Here is a 12,669-nt window from a genome sequence, read left to right on the forward strand (position 1 = left end):
ATTCCTGTTGGACACTTTTTCCTTTGAAATTTATTCTTTATATCTAGAGACCACTTTCTAAACTGGATTGGATTTTTCTTCTTTAGATTTTAGAGTTCTTCATTTTCTTGATATTAACTACTTGTCAAATGGGGATAAATTTGCTCTTGTTTGTTCTATTTAATTTTTAAGGGAAAGAAGAGAGATGACTATCATTTTTTCTCTGACACATCAAAACAGCAGAATCATTCAATTGCATTCACCTCAGCCTGCACTACAGCCAGTAAGATATATTTTATTTGTATCTAGCATTGTCCAAGTTCTAAGAAGTCAAGAAAGATCTTTATTTACAGCATTGTATCATGAGTACTTAAAAAAGCACCTAACAGTAAGACACGTCTCTGTAAAATTAATGAATTAATAAGCTGACGTGATTTATATTTTTCCATTCTTCTTTACACTTTTCTCATTATTAACATCATTCTGCCAACTTCACTCCTGATTCCAAATCATTCTTTTTCAACCTTAAATGAGAATTATTATGGAAAGTCCTACATGGTGGCTACTACCTGTAATCTCAGCCTTTAGGAGGTAGAAACAGGAGAAAAGCAAGTTAAAGTTTACCCTCTGCTATAGTGAGAGAACTTATATCAAAAATACCTGCTATGCATCATATTTTTCAATGCAAATAACAAAATGAAGATTGAAAACTATTTCAGGAGAAAGAAGAGATTTTGGTGTCATCATGGCAAATGGGAAAATTCAAATATTGGCAAACAATGTACTGACTTTAGTACAATAGGAGTTTTAGTGAAGTAAATGTAGTTTCATAATGATTACCTACCTTTTATAGATATCTTCAAAAGTAAAAAGAAATTTTTTTCAGAGATTTATTTTTGGCCATCTGCAACTGAGTTGATTTATTTAATAATGAACTAGTTATAATTCACTGTTGAAGAAGAGGGAAATATTATTTGGTACTATAAAACTCCTCAAAATCCATAGGAGGTTGGTAGCATTAGGGTGGAATATGCTCTTGTTATTGCGGTGGTTTGAATGAATATACTCTTATTGTGGTGGTTTTCTCCCTGTAGGCTCCAAGTATTTGAACATTTTGTCCCCACTTGGTGGAGCTGTTTTGGAAGGTTTTAAAAGGTATGGCTGTGTTCTTGCAGAAGACCCGAGTTCAAATCCCAGCACCCACATGGCAGCTAACAACTGTCCATAACTCCAGTTCCAGGGGATCTGACGGCCTCTTCTGTCTTCCGTGGGCATTGCACAACACAGGTGCACTTACCTACATGCAGGTAATACACTCATACACATAAAATAAAAATAATAAAATATTTTTTAAAAAGGTGTGGCCATACTGGAGGAAGTCAGTCACTGGGAGTGGGCTTAAAGAGTTCTTAAGCTTTGGCTGATCTGCAATTGAGCTCCAACTGTGCCTGTGCCTGCTTGAAGAAGTGAGGGCTTAGCTTCTGCTCCTACTCCAACCACCTCTGGTGCCATATCTCCCTACCATGATGGATTTTTACCCCTTTGGAAGCTAAATAAACTCTTCCTTTTATAAATGCTTTGGTCAGTATTTCTATCACAGCAACAGAAAAGTAACTAATACAGTCATGGTGTCTAATTGCCTTCTAAATATCTGAGTTTATAGCTATAGACCTGGGCTGCTCTCAAACTTATTCAGAGAAGCTTCTTTTCACAATGGGCAACAGTCAGTGCAGAGAATCCTAACTGATCAAAGTGCTGAGAACATGTGACTATGAATACTAAGCCTGAATGGAACATCTTTATCCATGCCCCACCAAAGCCCAAGGAACAATACAGTAGAGAAGGCAAAAAGAATTTAAGAGCCAGAGAATGGGGAGGAGTGCCAAGAACTGTCTTTCTCTTGACAGTACTGTACTTACCTGCACAAGGCCTGAACAAAATCAGGCCAACTAAAACTCCATCATGGAAGAGTGAGGAGGTCACAAGGCCTCATCCCTAACTGAGGAGCTATTGGCAGTTGTTAACTGCTGGAGAAGGGAGAATAATTCTTTGGGGATGTGGCCACTGGTAGGTTGCCCATGTTCTCTTACATGGCCCCACACTGATGTGCATAATGACAGCACAAAAAACTTAGTGAGCAATCAATTTTAAAAAAAATTAAAAGAGGAGAATGTGACATTGGGAGGTGAACAGGGTGGAGGTTTAGGGGGAGATTGGAATGGATATGATCATATTTAATTGTATACACATAAACAATATACTATGTAAATGATATACTTAATAAAATTACCAAAAATAAAAATGACCTACTTTAGTAAAGGTGGTCCTTTAGGGTTACCACATCCTAAGATGAGATATAGAAGTTTTAGATTTTAATTTTGCAGAGGATGAAGGGACCTCTTGAAATGAGTCATGCAGAAGCAGCACCCTTATCCTGATACATGAAACAAGGAGAAGTATCAGTCCTTTTATCATCTTGGTAATTGGAAAGTGATTCATTCTTATTAACAAAGCATCTTATGTAATTTAGCAATTTAAAATTATAAGTGCTCTTGAAAATAAACAATCAGATAAAATTAATTTTCATTCACTGCAAGACAAATGTACTATACTAATTTGATGAATGTAAAAATTTCTAATAAAAGAGCTCATAATACAATTGTCTGTGAAATTAGCATTTTATAAATCCCTGAGAAAGAAATCTAATGAATAAGTGTGTTATCATTTTCTGTAATTACTGTTAGGAAAATGAGAAGTGACGCATACATATAGCTTCCTTCTCGGTTTCATATGAATTATTTTACAAACTGGTAAGTTGGTTATTTTTACCACAATGAAATTTTATTATTTGAATAACAGGCAAATATTGTCCAAACTTTTTATATGTAGGGATAACTTTACTTAGATTAGAATATACTTTGCATCTTCAGTTACACTAATATACATATTTTATGTTTACATTTTACTATAAGATAGAAAGTTTTAGTGATCAGTTTTTCATCTCTCAGTTCTGCCTCATTTGTCAAATACTCATTACTTAAAGGAAAATACTAAGATATTCAAATTGAACAGTGCTAATATTGCTGTGGAGAAATACCTATGAGTACCTGCCCAGCTGTCTGGAAAACTATCCATTCCATCTGGTTCTTACATTCTTTCTGCCCCCTTTTCTGCAATGATTCCTGACCTGGGAAGACAGAAATTTGAAACAGGTGTTCTATTCAGTGATAAGCACTCTGTAGTCTCTTGTTCTATGCACATTGGCCAGTTGTGGATTTCTGTGTTAATCGCTATCTATCGCATAGTGAAACTTCTCTAGTGATAGTTGAGAGGTACATTAATATTTGAGTATAACAATAAGTCATTAGGAGTCAGTTTAATACAATAATTATTTAGTAGAAAACTAGTATTAGGTTCTCTCCTATGTCCCGTAACCTGTCTAGCCTCAGTTTCCCAAGCCTAATATCAATGTCAAGTATGGACTCTGTTCTAGCTTGTTTCTCCATTGCTGTGACCAGTACCAACTTGGGGAGGAAAGGGTTTATTTTTCTTATATCTCCTGGGTCACAGTTCATCAGGGAGCCCAAGGTAGGAACTCAGGGCAAGAACCTAGAGGCAGGAGCTGGAGCACCGGCCATGGAAGGATGTTGCTTACTGGCTTGCTCCCCTGCTCAGCTTGCTTTCTTATGCAACAGAGGCCCAACTGCCCAGGGGTGGCACCACCCACAGTGGGATGGGCCCTCCCACATCTCTCAACAGTCAAGAAGATGACCCACAGACATGGCCACAGGCTAGTCCTATGGAGGAAATTCCCCAATTGAGGCTCCCTCAACCCAGGTGTGTCAAATTGACACTAAAGCTATCCAGCACAGGCTCCATCCTATGAAGTGGACCTTAAATCCAAATACAGAGTGGTTTGTTACTCCACTAACATCTGTGCAACTATTTCACTAGTGGGCAGATCTTGTCATGCCAGCTGTTGTTATAGTTCATAGGATTTATGCCTGATAAGGGTAATGGTTATTTTTTAAATTCTGGGTATTATGCAATAGCACCTTCTAGCACTGAGACCACTAGCTAGTAAAAGTGTGGCTCTAAGTCAGCACCACACCTTGTTTGTTTCTCCTTGTTTGTTTTACAGCTCAAGTACATAGTGTCTTCAATAATCAGGTCTTATCATTTAAGTTTTGATAGATACCAAGAGCAGGGCAATGGCCAGTATTGTTTGAGGGTTCATGGGAACTCTGGCCAACAGCTGCTAAAGAGGGAATCCATTCCTGATATTGAAGGTTTTTTTTTTTTTTTTTTTTTTTTTTTTTTTTTCCATTAACCTGTGAAGGACATGATTTCTTGGAAGGTAACCAGAGTGAAATAGGTTAAGATACAACTAATAAAGATCTAGAGAATATAGGTGAAAACTCAAAATGAGGTTACCTATATTAAGTGACAGATTAGAGAAAAGTTGATCTTAAAATTATTTAAGATATTAAATGATATAATGTAAAAAATCCTAAAATGAAAAATTAATATAAAGCAGTTTTGTGATGTGAACTTCTTGGTATCAGGTACACAGCACAAATATTTGGTTATTAGTGATACTGATAGACGTGTCTTGTGTCCGAATAATTCTTTGTACACCCTCCTTTGTCAACACGGGTGATGAGATTGCTCATTGATTCCATTGAATTTTTTAACATATCAGTTCCTGCTTCAGGATTCCATTTGAGAAACCAAAGACATCAAGCTATATTTCTTCTTGTTGTTTATTGTTTTGTTTTGTTTTTGTTTTTCATCTCATTTTTCTATGGCTTTGTCAACTTTGGGAAATACTAGTCAGGCACTTAGTAGATGTCCCTCAAATGAGATTTTGTAGGAAAGACTTTTTATCTAACTTTGTAACCAAAAAGTTAATCTTATCTTTGAAATCATTTAACACTATCTCATTTCAGCTTATTATATAAAGCAAGATTCTTAGGCCTTGACCTCTTCTTGTAACCTAAACAGATAACTTTACCCTTCCTTTTCTTTGACTCAGAACAGTGTGTGTGTGTGTGTGTGTGTGTGTGTGTGTGTGTGCATGCGTGCGTGCCAGTAGATGTCAGAAAGATAAATTCTTGAAAAGGCAAATTTCCTCACAAGACAAATTGCTCTTTTTCCACTTCCTCATTTCTTGCTGGATGTACAGTTTCAGTAAAGAAGAGTAAGGCCTTTGTTTGATTCAGCAAAGTTCTGGGAGAAATCTGAAGACACAAGTTCTCAGGAAACTTTGGGTCCCTAATTTTGGTTTAAATGGACGCTATGAACCAGGCTGTCAATATTCAGGCATCACCATAACATGGCATCATATTTCTGTGACATTTGTCCTCTGAAAGACTGTGTTTATGTGTTCTGGTAGGAAAAGTTTTTCATCAGATCAAATCCATGATAACACTAAAAGCAATCTTCACTTTGGATGTTGGTTTTCTTCACCTCGCTGGGGTGTGCTGGCTACTTTGTAATGTTTCTCTACTGTGAAGTTCCATAATTTTCCCCTTATGTTACATCTCTTATGTTTGTAAAAAGTTGCTATATTCACTCACACTTAACAGAGAAATTGTGTTAAAACCTTGAGGTCAAAATTGTTACATAAATTTTTCAGTGTTTTTCTAAATAAGGGTTCTTTTTAATATTTTTTTACTATTCAATATTTTATTTATATCTGTATAGATTTATAGATGTTCATTTTATACTTTGAGCCCTATGTTCAATTACATATATTTTTTAATTGATTTAATTTTATTTTATGTATTATGTGTGTTTTGCCTGCATATATGTAAGTACACCTACATCATGCACTGCTCACAGAAGCCAGAAGAGGGTGTCAGATCTCTTGGAACTGGAGTTATGGGTGGTTGTTAGCTCCACGTAGGTGCTCCAAATGAAATCCATGTTCTTTATAAGAGCAGACAGTGCTCTTCACTGCTGAGCCACTTCTTCAGCCCTATCTACTTGATGTGTGTTTGTTCTTCAGGTGGTTCTACCTTTGGTCACTGGAGACTCTTTTTGTATGACAGAATGCCCTTGTATTTTATTCTGAGCATGTTTTCTCTTCTAATACTGCAGGGCATTGTATACAGATCTCTTATACTCTCAGCCCCAATCATAAAATTAACCAGACACTTTTCCCTTCATCTTTGTCTTTGGAAGAAAATTGAACTTGGATTTAGATTTTTCATGTAGGGACATCTAATGGTCATAAATTCACCTTGAACAAAGGAATGAAGGTTGACTCTTAAGCTATTACTCAGCCACAAAGGCACTGCCCAAGAGTCTCTTCCATAACCCTCTTTACTTCTTTTTGGTCTAAGTCCTTGGGGCAAAACAATATAATTTAGAGGGACAGGAAATTTCTAAACAGTTGTTTAGATTTACTAGAGTTTCTGTACCAAGAAAATAACTACAGAAAGGCCCGCCAAGAGGACCAACCTATAAACAGATAGTGATAACTGCCAACACAAGACAAAAGTTCTTTAAGTAATTGTTAAGAGAGACAGGTAGAATGATCTCAAAATATATATCCGAACTCTAAATAAATTTGATATGCTTCTTGAAAACTGTATTTGTTTCAATGAGTTAATCATTTTCATTGATTTAATAATTGACTATATGAATTTCTTAAAATAAATTGAGAGTCATTTCAAACAATAAAAGTGTTTTTTTAATGTATTTATTTATTTTTATTTTACATGTATGAGTGATATGCCTACATGTGTGTAACTGCACCCAAGTCATGCAGGGCCCAGGGAAGACAGAAGAGGGTGTTAGGTCCCTTGGAACTGGAGATAGGGTCAGTTGTTAGTCACTTATGTGGGTGTTGAAATTTGAACCCGGGTCTTCTACGAGAGCACCCAATGCTCTCAACCACTGACCCATACCTCCAGCCAAATAAAAGGGTTTTTGAAGTCATCTAATAAAATAAATTTAAAGAAAGAAGGCTTGTAGAATAACAAAAGTAGAATATAAAGCTAGACACTGCTATTTTGAATTTCAATTCAGAGTATTTACTTTGTGCCGTATTGTGGGATAAAATTATAATACTATTTTAAAATTCATTTTCTAATATATTCGTGTCATTTCTCTTTTAGAAATAAGCATGTATGATTATATAGTAATAAAATAAGTGATATAAATTTTTGAAATAAGATTACTTTCCACTTATAATATCAATAATTAAACTTTAAATAATGGTTTCATTAATTTTTCAGGAGAATTAAAGTGAAGTCTTCTACTGTGTGTTTTTAGTTAGAAGTAAACTAGGCTTGCCAAAAACCAGATATGTAGTAAGTACTTAGATTGCAAAATGTTGGAATAGTTTATGAAATGTTTTGTGTTAAATAATGTATATTCAATCCTTCTAATAAAAACATGAGAAATTTTTGATATATTCTATGAAGTGTGCTACATGCTTTGATTTTTACCAAAAATGAATGCTAAAGATATAACTCTACACTAAGGAATGTTCTAACTTATTAACTCATGTCCAAATCATACAGCTATTGATCTCAGGAAATCCAGATGTTAAGAATAACAGATAATAAAGTGTGACTATCCAGAAGAAAGTGGAGCTTGGGTGACCTTAGGTTGTCATTGACTCACATGACTTTAATTAGAGCTATGTGTGCCATTTTGAAATGCCTAATCTCCTTGGAAACTAAATTTATTAAGTGTATAGTATATATTTTTATTTTATTCTTTTTTATTACTTTTATTTTATGTGTATGTGTATATTGCCTGCATGTAGGTAAGTGCACCCATCTCGTGCAATGCCTTCAGAGGACAGAAGAGGCTATTGGATCTCCTGGAACTGGAGTTACAGACAGTTGTTAGCTGTCATGTGGGTGCTGGGATTCGAACCCGGGTCTTTTGCAAGAACAGTCAGTGTTATTAACCGTTGAGCCATCTCTCCAGCCCATTTACTATATTCTTAATTCTACTCTTGCACTTTGTAATTCTTTTCCTTTCAATTTCATCCTTTTCTATTCTTTGCTATCCTGTTTTTATCTTTCTAATTTAATATTTCTTTTGTCTACTAATTTTAATCAAAAAACCTAATAGAGAGAAAGATGATAGATGATAAATAGATAGATGATAGATAGATGATAGATAGATGATAGACAGACAGGCAAACAGATATAATTTCAGTATCTATATCAGATGTGGATAAATGCATATACATATAAGTATATATGTGCTTCGATATATTGCAAAGAAGATACAAATGTGCCCTTTCCCAAAATGTTTATACTTAACACAGTTAGTAATACGGCTGGTCTATAATCTAAGAGCTGTTCTTTTACATTAATTTTGTTGGTCTCTGTCTTACTTTCTGCCATGTATTTCTCAATTTAATAGGCATTTATTAACATCTATGATCTCATTTGGTGACATTAGCTACAATTGTCAGGTTTTGTTTTATGTTTGCTTAAGTTTTTCTAGTTTAACTCTTTAGCTTGTGACAGTTTAACTTTTGGTAATATTAAATCCCTCTTCTTAAAGCACATTAACTTTAATATTTTTATGCATTATTTTTATTTTATGTGTATGCATGTATTGCCTGCATGTAGTAAGTGTACCCATGTCGTGCAAAAGCACATTAACTTTAATATTTTTATGCATTATTTTTATTTTATGTGTATGCATGTATTGCCTGCATGTAGTAAGTGTACCCATGTCGTGCAAAAGCACATTAACTTTAATATTTTTATGCATTATTTTTATTTTATGTGTATGCATGTATTGCCTGCATGTAGTAAGTGTACCCATGTCGTGCAAAAGCACATTAACTTTAATATTTTTATGCATTATTTTTATTTTATGTGTATGCATGTATTGCCTGCATGTAGTAAGTGTACCCATGTCGTGCAAAAGCACATTAACTTTAATATTTTTATGCATTATTTTTATTTTATGTGTATGCATGTATTGCCTGCATGTAGTAAGTGTACCCATGTCGTGCAAAAGCACATTAACTTTAATATTTTTATGCATTATTTTTATTTTATGTGTATGCATGTATTGCCTGCATGTAGTAAGTGTACCCATGTCGTGCAAAAGCACATTAACTTTAAAATAGTGTAAATCCACTTAGTTCACTTTGCACTGCTGTTTGACATATGGAATTAAACCCTTATTACATTATTGAAAAGGTTAAACAGCTGAATTAAATGTATTTTAATGACTTTTTCTCAGGTATAAAATGGAATTCTGGCTGAATTTATTTCTGATGAATTTTCTAAAGTATATATTCCAACCTGATTTTGTAAAAGTTATAACCTTAAGGGAAAATCAGAATATTTTTGGAAACTCAAAAACCCAAAGAAATAAGTGTATTGTTTTGGCCATAGTCTTTGGACTGTATATAATGAATTAATAAAGGTCCTCGATGATCACTAGAATTGTTTACAACCACATTTACTGTTGTTATTTTTCTTAAAAGTAGAGGCTAACATTTCAGGTACATCTCACATTGTGTCAGTTTCAGTTAATGTGAACTGAGTAAACATCAAAAATTGTTTTACCACTCATATCCCCTGTAGAGAATAAAGGCCAAAACACTAAAGACCTTTCAGAAACACGTATTCAATATCGGTTCTCAAAATAATTCACCAGAGGGAATTAGTTCCTCTCGTTTGGTGCAGCAATCCTCTTAAGAGTTTTTAAAATGTGCTCATTTCGATTAATTCTTAAACTATTAAAGTAAGCACTATAACCCCCTCTACTGTATATGGGGGGATTCAAGTCCTGGGAGAAAATGTAACTTCTAGCTGCAAAGCTTCATTGAATATAGAAATGTAGTTCATACACAAGAAAGAAAGAGCCAAAGGTTTTTCTCCCTCCTGTGGAGAAATCTGCAGGCTTGAAGATAGCTCCTTTTTAGATTTGTTAGTGGAACCTTCAAAAGGAGGAAGCCAGGAAATAGCTCTCAGGGAATGTTTGTGCAATGTTCTGTGATGCCAGTCAGATCCTTTGTGACCATCTGCTGACTAGTCAGCCCTTCACATGCAGGATATCCCATGGGAAGGAAACAAAGCCCCTGGAGAATATAGTCAGGAATTCGGGGAAAAAACTTAAAGCAGAATTGAAGTGGTCTAGTCCTAGGAAATGAAGGTAATATAGATATGACTGCACAAAAAACAGAAGAGCATTTGTAAAGGAAGGAAAAACTGCAGCAACAAAAATGTCAGGTCACAGTGCACTCAGACAACGAATCTGCAACAGAACGGTGTAATCTGCAGCAAAGCAAAGTGTAATGGTGCCCTTAATGGACAGGACTATCACAGTGAGCAGGGAATTTGAATTATAGGATACACGGGTGTTGATTATACTGCACAGACTTCTGAAATATATTTAACAAAGTTATTGGAAAATCATAGACTTCCTGATTAATGAATTAATACCATTTTTACAATTAAGCAGCCAAGTAAACTCATTCTGATCATTTATACATATGAGGTCATGCATCATTAATTTATAAATCTAATTTTTTTTTCAAAACATATTAGTCACATTCTTTAAAAATCTTTTGTTGAAAAGAAAGAAAACTTTTGCAGGAGAGCAATTTCTGAATTAAGGTAGGACTGTGCTATAAATTGATATTTCAGTGTTCCCAGCGCATTTTGCTATGTACCATTAGAGTTTACAGGAAAATAAAGTACGTTCGGAGTGCAAGCACCTACACGAGCAGCACTCAAGTTTCACAAAAACATGTTCTAATATGAATGTGAAAATAAAAATGGGAACACATTGTATTGTCATTGTACTCTCCAATCTTATTCCACTGAGTGTCTCCTTATGTTTTAGTCATGACAGGTAATGCTTAAGCTACTCTACTTGATAGAGATGCATTATAAATCAAGATTAATCAAGTTCTGGTTTTTAAAGCTCTCATGCTGAGTAACTCACTGTACTGCACTGATGGCCCTTGATTAATTTAATTGCACACTATGTAACATTCATATAGTTTTTTTTCCCTTAAAACTATCCTTTTAAGTATATTTACAAAATAAAAAAAAGCTTCAAGTTCAGAGAATAAGTTATATAAGGGAAATGGTTTAAGATTATTGATAGCAATTCATTGCATGCTTTGCTTTGAATAATCCCATGACTATTTGGACAACATAGGTACAGTTAAGTTAGAGAATAATCTGAAAGAAAAAGAACTTAGTATTTTACCTTCTCTAATATATTTGGAAAGGTAAGTGAAAACAACACCACTTAATCTTAAAGTAGGGAACTGTATTGAAAGAGTAAGTAGAGAACTGTCTAATGTATGAGATGTATAAAATGTACTTTAGTTACTGTGTAACTGAATAACAAAACAACCACTCGGGGTTGTGTTTTGTTTTCAAAAATGTGCTGTATTTTAAAAATGTAATCCTAAAGCCTTAGGAATTACAGTTTTCTCTGAATTGTTTGTCTTTAGAGATTATGGTACTTTTTTCACCGTTTAAAGGATATTTTAAGTCACATATTTTAATAATAGAAGTTAAGCATGAAAAACATAACAGGACACACAAATATTGAACCAAACTTTCTTTCTCTGATGGAACAAATATGTAGAAGCTAAGGAGTTAATAAAATACAGCTTCAGTTTTTTTGTTTTTTTTTTGCTGCGACAGTGATCACTATAACTTTAAAAGTTATATTGCTAATTATTGCTTTGTATATTTATATACTGAGACAGTCTCACTATGTAACCCAAGTTAGCCTTATGAGATCCTTCTTCTTCAGCCTCATGAATGCCAGTGTTCATGACAGGTTTAAGTCACCCCTTTTCAAAACATTTTTGTATTATCTGTGAGCTACTTACTTTGAAAAGTGAGTGATTGATAATTCTCTCTCCCCCAAATTTTAGGATATGTTTCATGTATTTTGATTGTTTCTTTCTTGTAGTAGTGCTTTCGATTTTAAATTCTGTACTTATATTCTTTAATTAATATATTGTAGTCAGTACATGTTAAGGCCCTACTATAAAATGGTGATACAATATTTACATTTTCTAAGAACTCTGTTGTTATGTTCATAGTATTTTTATTACTTTTAAACTATTACTAATTGTGATGTTTTCCTTCACCAACAGCCATGTCTCCATTTTTCTTTAGACCAAGGATGTGTTGAATAGTTCAATGAATTTGTAACTTTATCTAGAATTAGTGCGGATCCCACTACTTAAGGTGTGGCCCAGTCAGACTTCCCATTTTAAATGCTAGGTACTCTAATTTTATAGACAGATTTAAACATTAACTCGTAGGGAGAGGCTCAAGTGGCTCATTAAATTCACAGGAAACTTGGAAGAATGTGGAAGGTCAGAAAACTTGAAATACTCAAGTGGTCCTTCCTGGAGGTTTGATAAGCAGTAAACAGTTGGAAGAAAGGACACAGAGTGATGCAGCTGCTGGCTGACATGAACTTTTTCATAATGCAGCTACCTGGGTTACTCATGCTCTGACCATGATAAAATACTTGGTTCACCAAGCTGGAACAAGATGAAACCTGTTCTTTGATCTGTTGCCAAGGCCTTATCTGGGGTTAACAGAAGTTCACTCTCTTGTCTTCCCTGGAAAAGTCACCAACACCTCGATGATCAAATTGTCAATTTGATGAGCTTCAAATCCCTGTTGAAACAAACCTCTAGGAAAATCTGTAAGGGAT

This window comes from Nannospalax galili, unplaced genomic scaffold (assembly GCF_000622305.1).
Source record: "Nannospalax galili isolate Female #2095 unplaced genomic scaffold, S.galili_v1.0 scaffold2149, whole genome shotgun sequence".
NCBI classification, from domain to species: Eukaryota; Metazoa; Chordata; class Mammalia; order Rodentia; family Spalacidae; genus Nannospalax; species Nannospalax galili.